Source organism: Panulirus ornatus, chromosome 16, assembly GCF_036320965.1.
Source record: "Panulirus ornatus isolate Po-2019 chromosome 16, ASM3632096v1, whole genome shotgun sequence".
Taxonomy (NCBI): domain Eukaryota; kingdom Metazoa; phylum Arthropoda; class Malacostraca; order Decapoda; family Palinuridae; genus Panulirus; species Panulirus ornatus.
Genome location: NC_092239.1, coordinates 17541565 through 17560438, shown reverse-complemented (window position 1 = coordinate 17560438; position 18874 = coordinate 17541565). Strand labels below are relative to the sequence as shown.

General features: G+C 42.3%; 1 protein-coding gene across 1 annotated transcript in view; it reads right to left on the bottom strand.

Moving 5' to 3' along the window:
• LOC139753906 (carboxylic ester hydrolase-like) overlaps nt 1-1335 on the bottom strand; it is a 41763-nt gene extending 40428 nt beyond the window's left edge. The window contains exon 1 of the mRNA XM_071670864.1: nt 1230-1335. The gene's annotated coding sequence lies outside the window, so the exon portion shown is untranslated. The remainder of the gene's footprint in view (nt 1-1229) is intronic.
• Between the last annotated feature and the right edge of the window lie 17539 nt (nt 1336-18874).

Below are 18874 nucleotides of genomic sequence, written 5' to 3'. Positions count from 1 at the left end.
TCTGTTGGGGATGAGAGAGCTTGGGAAGTGAGTCAGTTGTTGTTCGCTGATGATACAGCGCTGGTGGCTGATTCATGTGAGAAACTGCAGAAGCTGGTGACTGAGTTTGGTAAAGTGTGTGAAAGAAGAAAGTTGAGAGTAAATGTGAATAAGAGCAAGGTAATTAGGTACAGTAGGGTTGAGGGTCAAGTCAATTGGGAGGTAAGTTTGAATGGAGAAAAACTGGAGGAAGTAAAGTGTTTTAGATATCTGGGAGTGGATCTGGCAGCGGATGGAACCATGGAAGCGGAAGTGGATCGTAGGGTGGGGGAGGGGGCGAAAATCCTGGGAGCCTTGAAGAATGTGTGGAAGTCGAGAACATTATCTCGGAAAGCAAAAATGGGTATGTTTGAAGGAATAGTGGTTCCAACAATGTTGTATGGTTGCGAGGCGTGGGCTATGGATAGAGTTGTGCGCAGGAGGATGGATGTGCTGGAAATGAGATGTTTGAGGACAATGTGTGGTGTGAGGTGGTTTGATCGAGTAAGTAAGGTAAGGGTAAGAGAGATGTGTGGAAATAAAAAGAGCGTGGTTAAGAGAGCAGAAGAGGGTGTTTTGAAATGGTTTGGGCACATGGAGAGAATGAGTGAGGAAAGATTGACCAAGAGGATATATGTGTCGGAGGTGGAGGGAACGAGGAGAAGTGGGAGACCAAATTGGAGGTGGAAAGATGGAGTGAAAAAGATTTTGAGTGATCGGGGCCTGAACATGCAGGAGGGTGAAAGGAGGGCAAGGAATAGAGTGAATTGGATCGATGTGGTATACCGGGGTTGACGTGCTGTCAGTGGATTGAATCAGGGCATGTGAAGCGTCTGGGGTAAACCATGGAAAGCTGTGTAGGTATGTATATTTGCGTGTGTGGACGTATGTATATACATGTGTATGGGGGTGGGTTGGGCCATTTCTTTCGTCTGTTTCCTTGCGCTACCTCGCAAACGCGGGAGACAGCGGAAAAAAAAAAAAAAATATATATATATATATATATATATATATATATATATATATATATATATATATATATATACACCTCGCTGAAGCGGGGGGTAGCGATGCTGTTTCCTGTGTGCCGGGGTCGCGACAGGAATGGATGAAGGCAAGCAAGTATGAATATGTACATATGTATATCTGTATATGTCTCTATATGTGTATGTATGTGTTATGTATATGGGCGTTTATGCATATATACTCACGCAAGACACACCGCCAGATTTTGTCAACTCAGCTCTTCCCTGTCTGCTGGACGAGTGACACTTTGGGAATGATTCTCTGGATGACGAAGACCCATTACTATCGTGCACTGTCCCCGTTATCTGGAAGATCTTTACCTCGACCTTTGTATTATCAGCATTCCGCAATATCTCACCTATACAGAAAGCTACGACTGGGATCCGCAGAGTTGTGAATTGGAATCCGAATGTAAAACGAAAATTTCGTTCGTATTTGTCACTAGGATGTCACATGTATAGTGTTGAGGGCTATAACCGTAACAGCGGTACCCCGCTTCACCTGCTCAGGTGTTTCCTCTTTGCGTTTAGAAAGTTTGGTAACCTGAGGCCTGTGGAAGCCCAGAGGAGGAAAATAGAGAAAAATAGTTTCCTCAGATTCATAGAAATATAAAAGAGTAAATAATATATACAAGGTATCAACTGTGTGATCTAGACTTGTTGCAGGAAGGTGAAAGGCGTGCAAGGAATAGAGTGAATTGGAACGATGTGCTATACCGGGGTCGACTTGCTGTCAATGATTGAACCAGGGCATGTGAAGCGTCTGGGGTAAACCATGGAAAGTTCTGTGGGGCCTGGATGTGGAAAGGGAGCTGTGGTTTCGGTGCATTATTACATGACAGCTAGAGACTGAGTGTGAACGAATGTGGCCTTTGTTGTCTTTTCCTAGCGCTACCTCGCACACATGAGGGGGGAGGGGGTTGTTGTTCCATGTGTGGCGAGGTGGCGATGGGAATAAATAAAGGCACACAGTATGAATAATGTACATGTGTATATACGTATATGTCTGCGTGTGTATATATATATGTATGTACATTGAGATGTACTGGTATGTATATTTGCGTGTGTGGACGTGTATGTATATACATGAGTATGTGGGTGGGTTGGGCCATTCTTTCGTCTGTTTCCTTGCGCTACCTCGCTAACGCGGGAGACAGCGACAAAGCAAAATAAAATAAATAAATAGTATAAATGTATATATCTGTGTGTGTGTATATATGTGTGTACATTGAGATGTACTGGTATGTATATTTGCGTGTGTGGACGTGTATGTATATACATGTGTATGTGGGTGGGTTGGGCCATTCTTTCGTCTGTTTCCTTGCGCTACCTCGCTAAGGCGGGAGACAGCGACAAAGCAAAATAAATAAATAAATAACCTATTCCTGAAATGTTTGGAAAAAAAATATACCAGACAAAAGGTTTTTTGGTAAGCTGAAGATAGTAAAAAGAAAAGAAAAGGTAGAATTTGGTTTGCAGCATCGTCCCTGAGAGGCCATAGGTTGGACTTTTTGCATGCAAACCGAACATCCCAAAAGGCAAAGAGTAACTGCAGTCAGGAACGCAAAATTACATGAACATTTTTAGGTAATTTTTGGTGGTCTTTGTGTAGGGTCAGTCACAGCCCATATACATCCTATACAAATCTTTGTGGTAATTAGGTAAACCTGTATAAAGAGGATATAACATATCTAAATGATAGAATGAATGATAGTATATGATAAAGATGCTCTGACAAAGATGTACTATCAGTTACTGCATAGCGGGGTGAAGTGCTCACCACACACTGGGTACCGGCAGCAAGTACACCCGTACTTCAGCATCCTGTCTTGTACCCTGTCGCATAGGATACATATTTCATTAACCCCAAGTTCTTCCATTTAGTGAAAATTTTACCTTAATTCTCATGCCACTTAGAGCCTAAAATGTGAATGTGGCCTTCAGCAATAACAATATCTTCATCAAAAATCAGAAAATCATGCGGGTTGTGTTTACAAAATACCTTGTAAAAGCTGTGATATGTTTTATACTGGGCAGACTGATAAAGATCTCGTGGTTAGACAGAGGCAACATAAATGTTGTATAAAACATCTTTGAATTTTATATCAGACACACAAAGAATCATAACATGAATAACAGTGAAGGTCTGTATAAACTGAATAGCATTGCCGTAGGCAAACATTGCAAACAGTTTCTTGTCTTGATCACATGATAGATTTTATGACAGGCACGGTGCCACACCCGACAATCACAAACCACAAACATCTGTGTACCAACGGCGTCATGGTTCCGCCTATCTTATATATATATATATATATATATATATATATATATATATATATATATATATATATATATATATATATATATTTATATATATATATATATATATATATATATATATATATATATATATATATATATATATATATATATATATGTGACGTTCATTTTTTCATTCATTTCAAGCTAAAAGTTTGTTTTCTAAATTGTTTCTTACATTTTTCATATGTATATATATGTATGTGTGTGTGTGTGTGCGTGTGTGTGTGTGTGTGTGTGTGTGTGTGTGTGTGTGTGTGTATATATATATGTATATTATCCCTGGGGATAGGGGTGAAAGAATACTTCCCACGTATTCCTCGCGTGTCGTAGAAAGCGACTAGAGGGGACGGGAGCGGGGGGCCGGAAATCCTCCCCTCCTTGTATTAACTTTCTAAAATGGGAAACAGAAGAAGGAGTCACGCGGGGAGTGCTCATCCTCCTCGAAGGCTCAGAGTGGGGTGCCTAAATGTGTGTGGATGTAACCAAGATGTGAAAAAAGGAGAGATAGGTAGTATGTTTGAGGAAAGGAACCTGGATGTTTTGGCTCTGAGTGAAACGAAGCTCAAGGGTAAAGGGGAAGAGTGGTTTGGAAATGTCTGGGGAGTGAAGTCAGGGGTTAGTGAGAGGACAAGAGCAAGGGAAGGAGTAGCAATACTCCTGAAACAGGAGTTGTGGGAGTATGTGATAGAATATAAGAAAGTAAATTCTCGATTAATATGGGTAAAATTGAAAGTTGATGGAGAGAGGTGGGTGATTATTGGTGCATATGCACCTGGGCATGAGAAGAAAGATCATGAGAGGCAAGTGTTTTGGGAGCAGCTAAATGAGTGTGTTAGCGGTTTTGATGCACGAGACCGGGTTATAGTGATGGGTGATTTGAATGCAAAGGTGAGTAATGTGGCAGTTGAGGGAATAATTGGTATGCATGGGGTGTTCAGTGTTGTAAATGGAAATGGTGAAGAGCTTGTAGATTTGTGTGCTGAAAAAGGACTGATGATTGGGAATACCTGGTTTAAAAAGCGAGATATACATAAGTATACTTATGTAAGTAGGAGAGATGGCCAGAGAGCGTTATTGGATTACGTGTTAATTGACAGGCGTGCGAAAGAGAGACTTTTGGATGTCAATGTGCTGAGAGGTGCAACTGGAGGGATGTCTGATCATTATCTTGTGGAGGCTAAGGTGAAGATTTGTATGGGTTTTCAGAAAAGAAGAGTGAATGTTGGGGTGAAGAAGGTGGTGAGAGTAAGTGAGCTTGGGAAGGAGACCTGTGTGAAGAAGTATCAGGAGAGACTGTGTACAGAATGGAAAAAGGTGAGAACAATGGAAGTAAGGGGAGTGGGGGAGGAATGGGATGTATTTAGGGAATCAGTGATGGATTGCGCAAAAGATGCTTGTGGCATGAGAAGAGTGGGAGGTGGGCTGTTTAGAAAGGGTAGTGAGTGGTGGGATGAAGAAGTAAGAGTATTAGTGAAAGAGAAGAGAGAGGCATTTGGACGATTTTTGCAGGGAAAAAATGCAATTGAGTGGGAGAAGTATAAAAGAAAGAGACAGGAGGTCAAGAGAAAGGTGCAAGAGGTGAAAAAAAGGGCAAATGAGAGTTGGGGTGAGAGACTATCAGTAAATTTTAGGGAGAATAAAAAGATGTTCTGGAAGGAGGTAAATAGGGTGCGTAAGACAAGGGAGCAAATGGGAACTTCAGTGAAGGGCGTAAATGGGGAGGTGATAACAAGTGGTGGTGATGTGAGAAGGAGATGGAATGAGTATTTTGAAGGTTTGTTGAATGTGTCTGATGACAGAGTGGCAGATATAGGGTGTTTGGGTCGAGGTGGTGTGCAAAGTGAGAGGGTTAGGGAAAATGATTTGGTAAACAGAGAAGAGGTAGTAAAAGCTTTGCGGAAGATGAAAGCCGGCAAGGCAGCAGGTTTGGATGGTATTGCAGTGGAATTTATTAAAAAAGGGGGTGACTGTATTGTTGACTGGTTGGTAAGGTTATTTAATGTATGTATGACTCATGGTGAGGTGCCTGAGGATTGGCGGAATGCGTGCATAGTGCCATTGTACAAAGGCAAAGGGGATAAAAGTGAGTGCTCAAATTACAGAGGTATAAGTTTGTTGAGTATTCCTGGTAAATTATATGGGAGGGTATTGATTGAGAGGGTGAAGGCATGTACAGAGCATCAGATTGGGGAAGAGCAGTGTGGTTTCAGAAGTGGTAGAGGATGTGTGGATCAGGTGTTTGCTTTGAAGAATGTATGTGAGAAATACTTAGAAAAGCAAATGGATTTGTATGTAGCATTTATGGATCTGGAGAAGGCATATGATAGAGTTGATAGAGATGCTCTGTGGAAGGTATTAAGAATATATGGTGTGGGAGGCAAGTTGTTAGAAGCAGTGAAAAGTTTTTATCGAGGATGTAAGGCATGTGTACGTGTAGGAAGAGAGGAAAGTGATTGGTTCTCAGTGAATGTAGGTTTGCGGCAGGGGTGTGTGATGTCTCCATGGTTGTTTAATTTGTTTATGGATGGTGTTGTTAGGGAGGTAAATGCAAGAGTCTTGGAAAGAGGGGCAAGTATGAAGTCTGTTGGGGATGAGAGAGCTTGGGAAGTGAGTCAGTTGTCGTTCGCTGATGATACAGCGCTGGTGGCGGATTCATGTGAGAAACTGCAGAAGCTGGTGACTGAGTTTGGTAAAGTGTGTGGAAGAAGAAAGTTAAGAGTAAATGTGAATAAGAGCAAGGTTATTAGGTACAGTAGGGTTGAGGGTCAAGTCAATTGGGAGGTGAGTTTGAATGGAGAAAAACTGGAGGAAGTGAAGTGTTTTAGATATCTGGGAGTGGATCTGTTAGCGGATGGAACCATGGAAGCGGAAGTGGATCATAGGGTGGGGGAGGGGGCGAAAATTTTGGGAGCCTTGAAAAATGTGTGGAAGTCGAGAACATTATCCCGGAAAGCAAAAATGGGTATGTTTGAAGGAATAGTAGTTCCAACAATGTTGTATGGTTGCGAGGCGTGGGCTATGGATAGAGTTGTGCGCAGGAGGATGGATGTGCTGGAAATGAGATGTTTGAGGACAATGTGTGGTGTGAGGTGGTTTGATCGAGTAAGTAACGTAAGGGTAAGAGAGATGTGTGGAAATAAAAAGAGCGTGGTTGAGAGAGCAGAAGAGGGTGTTTTGAAATGGTTTGGGCACATGGAGAGAATGAGTGAGGAAAGATTGACCAAGAGGATATATGTGTCGGAGGTGGAGGGAACGAGGAGAAGAGGGAGACCAAATTGGAGGTGGAAAGATGGAGTGAAAAGGATTTTGTGTGATCGGGGCCTGAACATGCAGGAGGGTGAAAGGAGGGCAAGGAATAGAGTGAATTGGAGCGATGTGGTATACAGGGGTTGACGTGCTGTCAGTGGATTGAATCAAGGCATGTGAAGCGTGTGGGGTAAACCAAGGAAAGCTGTGTAGGTATGTATATTTGCGTGTGTGGACGTGTGTATGTACATGTGTATGGGGGGGGTTGGGCCATTTCTTTCGTCTGTTTCCTTGCGCTACCTCGCAAACGCGGGAGACAGCGACAAAGTATAAAAAAAAAAAAAAAAAAAAAAAATATATATATATATATATATATATATATATATATATATATATATATATATATATATATATATATATATATATATATACTGTCTGTTCTGAGTCCTTTATCTCGTTCTTATATCTCTTCTGACGACTCTTCACAATCCTCCTGAGGGAGATGACGATTTTCTGATAAGACTTTTCTTAACCGTATTATTTTTGCTGAAGACTATATCAATATCGAGAAAGAGTGAACAAAACTGGAACATCGAGTATTTTCATCTCACTAGCAGTAGGCCACGAACAAATATCAACAATATACCTGGACCATTAGATAGTACTAGGTAAGATGTCGTGAACCATCTTGCTTTGAAAAGATATATAAATCCCTTAAGAGGCATGAGAGAGGATTTCCCATAATCATACCATACTACTGTGAGAAGACACTATCACACAGTTGAAACGTACAATCTTTAACACATAGTTTAATCAACTTAACATGGTTTTTGTAGGCAGTGGTGAGGTATGTCTGTCAAGGTCTGCCGCCATAACCTCTTAATATATCACCAATAGTGACTTTGGTGGCCTGAACTTACACCAAATGACCTAACCATGCTCCTCCTTGACCCTGAACTTACACCAAATGACCTAACCATGCTCCTCCTTGCGTCTGAACTTACACCAAATGACCTGACCATGCTCCTCCTTGAGTCTAAACTTACACCAAATGACCAAACCATGTTCCTCCTTGAGTCTAAACTTACACCAAATGACCTAACCATGCTCCTCCTTGACCCTGAACTTACACCAAATGACCTAACCATGCTTCTCCTTGAGTATGAGCTTACACCAAATGACCTAACCATGCTCCTCCTTGAGTATGAACTTATACCAAATGACCTAACCATGCTCCACCTTGTGTCTGAACTTAGACCAAATGACCCAACCATGCTCCTCCTTGAGTCTGAACTTACACCAAATGACCTAACCATGCTCCTCCTTGAGTATGAACTTACACCAAATGACCTAACCATGCTCCTCCTTGAGTCTAAACTTACACCAAAGGACCTAACCATGCTCCACCTTGTGTCTGAACTTACACCAAATGACCCAACCATGCTCCTCCTTGAGTCTGAACTTACACCAAATGACCTGACCATGCTCCTCCTTGAGTCTAAACTTACACCAAATGACCTAATCATGCTCCTCCTTGAGCCTGAACTTACACCAAATGACCTGACCATGCTCCTCCTTGAGTCTAAACTTACACCAAATGACCTAACCATGCTCCTCCTTGAGCCTGAACTTATACGAAATGACCTAACCATATTCCTCCTTGTGCCTGAACTTACACCAAATGACCTAACCATGCTCCTCCTTGACCCTGAACTTACACCAAATTACCTAACCATGCTCCTCCTTGCGTCTGAACTTACACCAAATTACCTGACCATGCTCCTCCTTGAGTCTAAACTTACACCAAATGACCAAACCATGTTCCTCCTTGAGTCTAAACTTACACCAAATGACCTAACCATGCTCCTCCTTGACCCTGAACTTACACCAAATGACCTAACCATGCTTCTCCTTGAGTATGAACTTACACCAAATGACCTAACCATGCTCCTCCTTGAGTATGAACTTACACCAAATGACCCAACCATGCTCCTCCTTGAGTATGAACTTATACCAAATGACCTAACCATGCTCCTCCTTGACCCTGAACTTATACCAAATGACCTAACCATGCTCCTCCTTGACCCTGAACGTACACCAAATGACCTAACCATGCTCCACCTTGAGTCTGAACTTACACCAAATGACCTAACCATGCTCCTCCTTGAGTATGAACTTATACCAAATGACCTGACCATGCTCCTCCTTGAGTCTAAACTTACACCAAATGACCTAACAATGTTCCTCCTTGCATCTGAACTTACACCAAATGACCTGACCATGCTCCTCCTTGAGTCTAAACTTACACCAAATGACCTATCCATACTCTTCCTTGCGTCTGAACATACACCAAAGGACCTAACCATGCTTCTCCTTGCGTCTGAACTTACACCAAAGGACCTAGCCATGCTCCTACTTGCGTCTGAACTTACATCGAATGACCTAACCATGCTCCTCCTTGAGTCTAAACTTACACCAAATGACCTATCCATGCTCCTCCTTGAGCCTGAACTTACACCAAATGACCTAATCATGCTCCTTCTTGACCCTGAACTTACACCAAATGACCTAACCATGCTCCTCCTTGACCCTGAACTTACACCAAATGACCTAACCATGCTCCTCCTTGAATATGAACTTATACCAAATGACCTAACCATGCTCCTTCTTGAGTATGAACTTATACCAAATGACCTAACCATACTCCTCCTTGACCCTGAACTTACACCAAATGACCTAACCATGCTCCTCCTTGAGTGTGAACTTACACCAAATGACCTAACCATGCTCCTCCTTGACCCAGAAGTTACACCAAATGACCTAACCATGCTTCTCCTTGAGTATGAACTTACTCCAAATGACCTAACCATGCTCCTCCTTGACCCTGAACTTACACCAAATGACCTAGCCATGCTTCTCCTTGACCCTGAACTTACACCAAATGACCTAACCATGCTTCTCCTTGCGTCTGAACTTACACCAAACGATCTGACTATGCTTTCCTTGAGTCTGAACTTACACCAAATGACCTAACCATGCTCCTCCTTGACCCTGAACTTACACCAAATGACCTAACCATGCTCCTCCTTGAGTCTGAACTTACACCAAAGACCTAACCATGCTTCTCCTTGAGTCTGAACTTACACCAAATGACCTAACTATGTTCCTCTTCCTTGAATCTGAACTTACAACAAAATGACCCTACCATGCTCCTCCTTGAATATGAACTTAAGCAAATGACATAAACATGCTCCTCACTGAGTCTGAACTTACACTAAATGACTCAACCAGGCTCTTTCTTGAGGCTCACCACCTACTCTGCATGGCCCAACCAAGCTCACTTTCCAGCTCACATTTTGTGACGAAATGTAATCAAGTCCCAGTGTGGCCGAGCGTCGAGAGATATTTGCCTATGAGTAAAATGTCTCAAGAACTTTTGAATCGGTACGAATACTTACCCTCATAGAAAACATCTGGCTAAGGATTTTGAATTTTTGACTCCTTCGGCCTTGTTTGCGGTAGTAGTGATATTGTAGTTATATCAGAGCCTTCTATATACGATATATATCGTTAGATAGTGAGTGTCTAGGATTTTGAATTAAAGAATCCGGGAGAGAATTGAGTGAATCATAAAGATGGAGAATGGACGCTATTTTGGGTGACATGATCTGACGCCACGATGTCGAAAATGTAAATGGAGGCTAATGTAGGTGATCGAATGAGTTCGGTGCTGCCGTTTTTGAAGGGTTTTGCATCTCCTTGAGCGCACTGCTGGGAACTGTGAGCATATAACCGCTTGAGAACCGGGAGGGGGGACTTGACGGGCTATCATTACTGAGGAAGTGTTGAGGGTGATACGTGTGTGATAATGAGACTGTTCGACTGCCTTTCCTTACATTATCTTCACCTCCTTGAAAACAAACCTACTCCCCCTTTGATATGATGGCGTGTCCGTTAACCTAACGCGTAAGAGTCAGGTCAAAGGTCACGCCATTATACCCAATGATTTTGCTGTCTTGCTTAAGGGTCGTACCGTCGTGTCCTAGGATTGTACCGTCGTGCTCAGTGGGCGGACGCATCATTGCTCAAGGAGATAACCTCCTACCCTACCCATTGGTCTTTGGTGTCGGTAGATGTAGTGATGTAGTGGATGTTGTCTGTTGGTCCACACACCCGCTTAAATTATTCCACGTAGCCTGTAGTGTATTCCGTGGTACCTGTTCGTTGACCGCATTGGTCTAGTGATGTTTAATGATTCAGAATAGCTTGTATTCAGCGATTCAACGAGCCAGTATATTGATATTTAAGGATTCAGATTGCTTGTATTTAGTGGTTCATCGAGGCAATATACTGATATTCAATGATTCAGGATAGGCTGTATTCATTGGTTCAACGAACCAGTATAACGATATCTAATGATTCAGAATAGGTTGTCAGCCTCTTCTACATCTTAATAGATCTCGTATCACGTCTTTTCTCGAATAATATTTGTTAGCGTTCGTCGCTGGTTGAGTGATCTAGTTTTACTGATACACACGACATATAGGCCTCTGTCTGAGGCTCGTGCTCATATGTTGAAGATCGCCAAGCAGAGCTGTACAGTGCAGGCCCCAACTGCCGTAAACACTGTGTGAAAGCGGTCATGAGTGTATATACTGGTGAAAGGTGTGTGATGGCCTCCCGTGGAGGTGAGAATGTGTCTTGACCGAGGAGACTCACACGCTCCTCTACGATAAGCTGACACTGAGAAATAGATATTATACTCTTTGTAAATGTAGTGTATATATATATATATATATATATATATGTATATATATATATATATATATATATATATATATATATATATATATATATATATATATATATATATATGGAAAGGATCACAATTTTGCGCTCGATCAAGATATTCCTATGAGTCCACGGGGAAAATGAAACACGAAAAGTTCCCAAGTGCACTTTCGTGTAATAATCACATCATCAGGGGAGACACAAGAGAGAAATATAACAGTCAGTTGATATACATCGAAGAGACGAAGCTAGGACGCCATTTGGTAAACATGTGATTGTCCAAAACATGTTTTGGACAATCGCATATATATATATATATATATATATATATATATATATATATATATATATATATATCCCTGGGGATAGGGGAGAAAGAATACTTCCCACGTATTCCCTGCGTGTCGTAGAAGGCGACTAAAAGGGGAGGGAGCGGGGGGCTGGAAATCCTCCCCTCTCGTTTTTTTTTTTTTTTTTAATTTTCCAAAAGAAGGAACAGAGAACGAGGCCAGGTGAGGATATTCCATCAGGGGCCCAGTCCTCTGTTCTTAACGCTACCTTGCTAACGCAGGAAATATATATATATATATATATATATATATATATATATATATATATATATATATATATATATATATATATATATATATATATATATATATATAAAAATATATATATGTCGCCTTCTACGACACGCAGGGAATACGTGGGAAGTATTCTTAATCCCCTATCCCCAGGGATATATATATATATATATATATATATATATATATATATATATATATATATATATATATATATATACATATATATATATATATATATATATATATATATATATATATTTATATTATTTATTATACTTTGTCGCTGTCTCCCGCGTTTGCGAGGTAGCGCAAGGAAACAGACGAAAGAAATGGCCCAACCCCCCCCCCCCCCATACACATGCATATACATACGTCCACACACGCAAATATACATACCTACACAGCTTTCCATGGTTTACCCCAGACGCTTCACATGCCTTGCTTCAATCCACTGACTGCACGTCAACCCCGGTATACCACATCGCTCCAATTCACTCTATTCCTTGCCCTCCTTTCACCCTCCTGCATGTTCAGGCCCCGATCACACAAAATCTTTTTCACTCCATCTTTCCACCTCCAATTTGGTCTCCCTCTTCTCCTTGTTCCCTCCACCTCCGACACATATATCCTCTTGGTCAATCTTTCCTCACTCATCCTCTCCATGTGCCCAAACCACTTCAAAACATCCTCTTCTGCTCTCTCAACCACGCTCTTTTTATTTCCACACATCTCTCTTACCCTTACATTACTCACTCGATCAAACCACCTCACACCACACATTGTCCTCAAACATCTCATTTCCAGCACATCCATCCTCCTGCGCACAGCTCTATCCATAGCCAACGCCTCGCAACCATACAACATTGTTGGAACCACTATTCCTTCAAACATACCCATTTTTGCTTTCCGTGATAATGTTCTCGACTTCCACACATTCTTCAAGGCCCCCAGGATTTTCGCCCCCTCCCCCACCCTATGATCCACTTCCGCTTCCATGGTTCCATCCGCTGCCAGATCCACTCCCAGATATCTAAAACACTTCACTTCCTCCAGTTTTTCTCCATTCAAACTCACCTCCCAATTGACTTGACCCTCAACCCTACTGTACCTAATAACCTTGCTCTTATTCACATTTACTCTTAACTTTCTTCTTCCACACACTTTTCCAAACTCAGTCACCAGCTTCTGCAGTTTCTCACATGAATCAGCCACCAGCGCTGTATCATCAGCGAACAACAACTGACTCACTTCCCAAGCTCTCTCATCCCCAACAAACTTCATACTTGCCCCTCTTTCCAAAACTCTTGCATTTACCTCCCTAACAACCCCATCCATAAACAAATTAAACAACCATGGAGACATCACACACCCCTGCCGCAAACCTACATTCACTGAGAACCAATCACTTTCCTCTCTTCCTACACGTACACATGCCTTACATCCTCGATAAAAACTTTTCACTGCTTCTAACAACTTTCCTCCCACACCATATATTCTTAATACCTTCTTAATATATATATATATATATATATATATATATATATATATATATATATATATATATATATATATTATAGTTTGTCGCTGTCTCCCGCGTTAGCGAGGTATCGCAAGGAAACAGACGAAAGAATGGCCCAACCCACCCACATACACATGTATATACGTACACGTCCACACACAGCACAATTACATACATATACATCTCAACGTATACATATATATATATATATACACATACATATATACACATGTACATAATTCATACTGTCTGCCCTTATTCATTCCCGTCGCCACTCCGCCACACATGAAATGACAACCCCCTTCCCCCCGCATGTGCGCGAGGTAGCGTTAGGAAAAGACAACAAAGGCCACATTCGTTCACACTCAGTCTCTAGCTGTCTTATATAATGCACCGAAACCACAGCTCCCTTTCCACATCCAGGCCCCACACAACTTTCCATGGTTTACCCCACACGCTTCACACTCCCTGGTTCAATCCAGTGACAGCACGTCGACCCCAGTATACCACATCGTTCCAATTCACTCTATTCCTTGCACGCCTTTCACCCTCCTGCATGTTCAAGCCCCGATCACACAAAATCTTTTTCACTCCATCTTTCCACCTAAAATTTGGTCCTCCACTTCTCCTTGTTCCCTCCATCTCTGACATATATATCTTCTTTGTCAATCATTCCTCACTCATTCTCTCCACGTGCCCAAACCATTTCAAAACACCCTCTTCTGCTCTCTCAACCACACTCTTTTTATTACCACACATCTCTTTTACCCTTTCATTACTTACTCGATCAAACCACCTCACACCACATATTGTCCTCAAACATTTCATTTCTAGCATATCCACTCTCTTCCGCACAACTCTATCTACAGCCCACGACTCGCAACCATATAACATTGTTGGAACCACTCTTCCTTCAAACATACCCATTTTTGCTTTCCAAGAAAGCGTTCTCGACTTCCACACGTTTTTCAACGTTCCCAGAACTTTCGCCCCCTCCCCCAGTGTATGATTCACTTCCGCTTCCATGGTTCCATCCGCTGCCAAATCCACTCCCAGATATCTAAAACACTTCACTTCCTCCAGTTTTTCTCCATTCAAACTTACCTCCCAATTGACTTGTTCCTCAACCCTACTGTACCTAACCTAACCTAACCTAACCTTGTTCTTATTCACATTTACTCTCAGCTTTCTTCTTTCACACACTTTACCAAACTCAGTCACCAGCTTCTGCAGTTTCTAACATGAATCAGCCACCAGCGCTGTATCATCAGCGAACAACAACTGACTCACTTCCCAAGCTCTCTCATCCACAACAGAATGCATACTTGCCCCTCTTTCCAAAACTCTTGCATTCACCTCCCTAACAACCCCATCCATAAACAAATTAAACAACCATGGAGACATCACGCACCCCTGCCGCAATCCAACATTCACTGAGAACCAATCACTTTCCTCTCTTCCCTCTTGTACACATGCCTTACATCCTCGATAAAGACTTTTCACTGCTTCTAACAACTTGCCCCCCTCACCATATATTCTTAATACCTTCCACAGAGCATCGCTATCAACTCTATCATATGCCTTCTCCAGATCCAAGCATATGAAATAACAAAGCAAATCCATTCGCTTTTCTAAGTATTTCTCACATACACTCTTCAAAGCAAACACCTGATCCACACATCCTCTACCACTTCTGAAACCACACTGCTCTTCCCCAATCTGATGCTCTGTACATGCCTTCACCCTCTCAATCAATACCCTCCCATATAATTTCCCAGGAATATTCAACAAACTTATTATATATATATTACACACACACACACACACACACACACACACACACACACACACACACACACATATATTTTTTTTTCTTTTTTTTTTGCCGCTGTCTCCCGCGTTAGCGAGGTAGCGCAAGGAAACAGACGAAAGAAATGGCCCAACCCCCCCCATACACATGTATATACATACACGTCCACACACGCAAATATACATACCTATACATCACAATGTACACATATATGTACACACACAGACATATACATATATACACATGTACATAATTCATACTGTCTGCCTTTATTTGTTCCCATCGCCACCTCGCCACACATGAAATAACAACCCCTCCCCCCTCATGTGTGCGAGGTAGCGCTAGGAAAAGACACCAAAGGCCCCATTCGTTCACACTCAGTCTCTAGCTGTCATGTAATAATGCACCGAAACCACACACACACACACACACATATATATATATATATATATATATATATATATATATATATATATATATATATAAACTGGAGGAAGTAAAGTGTTTTAGATATCTGGGAGTGGATCTGGCAGCGGATGGAACCATGGAAGCGGAAGTGGATCATAAGATGGGGGAGGGGGCGAAAATTCTGGGAGCCATGAAGAATGTGTGGAAGTCGAGAACATTATCTCGGAAAGCAAAAATGGGTATGTTTGAAGGAATAGTGGTTCCAACAATGTTGTATGGTTGCGAGGCGTGGGCTATGGATAGAGTGGTGCGCAGGAGGATGGATGTGCTGGAAATGAGATGTTTGAGGACAATGTGTGGTGTGAGGTGGTTTGATCGAGTAAGTAACGTAAGGGTAAGAGAGATGTGTGGAAATAAAAAGAGCGTGGTTGAGAGAGCAGAAGAGAGTGTTTTGAAATGGTTTGGGCACATGGAGAGAATGAGTGAGGAAAGATTGACCAAGAGGATATATGTGTCGGAGGTGGAGGGAACGAGGAGAAGAGGGAGACCAAATTGGAGGTGGAAAGATCGAGTGAAAAAGATTTAGTGTGATCGGGGCCTGAACATGCAGGAGGGTGAAAGGAGGGCAAGGAATAGAGTGAATTGGAGCGATGTGGTATACCGGGGTTGACGTGCTGTCAGTGGATTGAATCAGGGCATGTGAAGCGTCTGGGGTAAACCATGGAAAGCTGTGTAGGTATGTATATTTGTATGTATATATATATATATATTTCTTTCTTTCAAACTATTCGCCATTTCCCGCATTAGCGAGGTAGCGTTAAGAACAGAGGACTGGGCCTTTGAGGGAATACCCTCACCTGGCCCAATTCTCTGTTCCTTCTTTTGAAAAAAAAAAAAAACGAGAGGGGAGGATTTGCAGCCCCCCGCTCCCTCCCCTTTTAGTCGCCTTCTACGACACGCAGGGAATACGATTGGCTCTGAGGATTGAGCCAGTCGGGCCTGTGCAGGAAGCGGGCCTGGGTTCAGGCGCAGGACTGGACGAGGTGAAGGAGGTTGTGGTGGTGGTGTTGGACTTACTTTTGGTGTTGTTGATTTTGTGTCCAAGCCCTCTGCATCATCACAGCAAAGTTCTTCTTCTTCTTCCTCCTCACCCGCCACCCATTGTTGGCACATCTCCGTGTTGCCCCTGTACTGTGTTTCTGCTACTTCTTTTTCTGTGCTGCTGCTGATGCTGTCGTATGACATGCATACACGCGTGCAGGCAGGGCTGTAGTAGTCAAGTGGTGCAGGCAAGCAAGGCAGTAGTAATGTGTCTGCGTCTTTGGTGTGGTTGCCTAAGGTGAAGGAAGGAAGGGTGTGGAATTTTGTGATGCACGGCTTGTCACTGATGATACCGATAGTAATAGTAATAATAATATATATATATATATATATATATATATATATTATATATATATATATATATATATATATATATATATATATATATATATATATATATATATATATATACCTACTTATACTGTGTTTTTTAATCGTTAGATAATTTCCAAAGTCACCTTAATGTTGCTTTAAGGAGATTACATTCAGCCACGGAGCGTGGCGACGTGCTCACACAAACACGCGGGTACTTACACAGGTGGAGGGCTCGTAACACTATGCTGGGTGATCTCTGATGTCCGTGACCATGCAGTCCCCTCACGAAGGCCATAACCCCTGCGTGTAACACAGATCGTAAAGAGCTTCAAGGCCCCTCATGAGGGTTACAATCTCAGCGATTAAGTCTGGCTGTGACGTGCTCGAGGTCCCTCCTCATTGGTGCCACAATTCCAGCTTTTCATTCGGGTCATGAGTTGCTCGAGGTCCCTTCAGGAGGGCTATACCCTCAGTGTGCAACTCTGGTCGTGATATGCTCGAGATCCCTTCAAGAGAGCCACACCCTCAGGATGTAACTGTGGTCGTGACATGATCGAGGCCTCCCTCTAGGGATATAACTCCAGCGATTAACTCAGGTCGTGGACTGCTTGGCTCGGTACGAACGCCTCCCGAAAACTGGCATATAGGACTGAGCAGGATGGCAGTCGTCTGTCCTTCGCTTCCTGTGTAGATATTTACCTTCGTCAGGCGCAGGACGTAGAAGCTGTAGCCTGGGAATAAGCCTATATTTTACAGCTTCAGAACCACTGATTGATATCTTGAATCCTCTGTGCGTCGAGTATTTATATGAAACCACTGGTGTGATCTTAGGTCTCCTCTCATTCTGTTTATCATTACTGGCTCCGAGAGCTGGCAGAGGCGTATGAGGGAGAGGAGGGCTGTGCCGCCTAGAAAGTTGATTCAGTTTATACTTTAAACTATTCAAGTTTCCTGGGGTAACTTTAGTGTTGGTACATGATAACCCTAATATAGTAAAAAAAAAGATAACTTTGTGAAAGCCGTTGTCTTACCATGTGTTGTCACCTTCTAATGACCAGATTTAAGTCATTTTAGTGAAGATTAAAGGGCTGAAGGGTTGAGAAGCTTAAGGTGATGATTCATTTATCAGTATTGTATGAGACACAGATGGACTGAGGATGGAATGACGAGATCCAGTGGGAGGTGAGGCAGTAGGGTGTGAGGACAGTGGGAGGTGGGTAGTGGGGAGTAAGATCCAGTGGGACGTGGGCTACTGGAATCTGAGGACAGAGGGAGGTTGGTGTAGGATGACTCCAGTGCAACTCTGGGCAGGGGGCTGGAAATTTTTTGATGTTTCAACCTGCAAAACTCATATCAGAACTAAAAGTATTCAAAATGCCCCGAGCACTAAACTGACTCCCTGATACCTTGGAACAAGCAATACAGTATTAATCAATAAACCCAACAGCAGAATAGTGTCAACATATATTATACGACAGCTTCTGGTACACTGATGTGATTTACTTAAACAGTACACCCTGAACAGTTTCCATCCAGAACACAATGCAGAATCTTTCTATTATCAAGAATATCATATATGATAGATAATTGCAAAATTGAAAGATTTAGTTATATAGCACATCACAGTACATAACAGAACAGAGCATTAACTTACACGGTACCTCCCGCCAGTGGACACCCGCCAAGACAACATACCACTCGTAACACAAGCCCACACATGAAACAACTC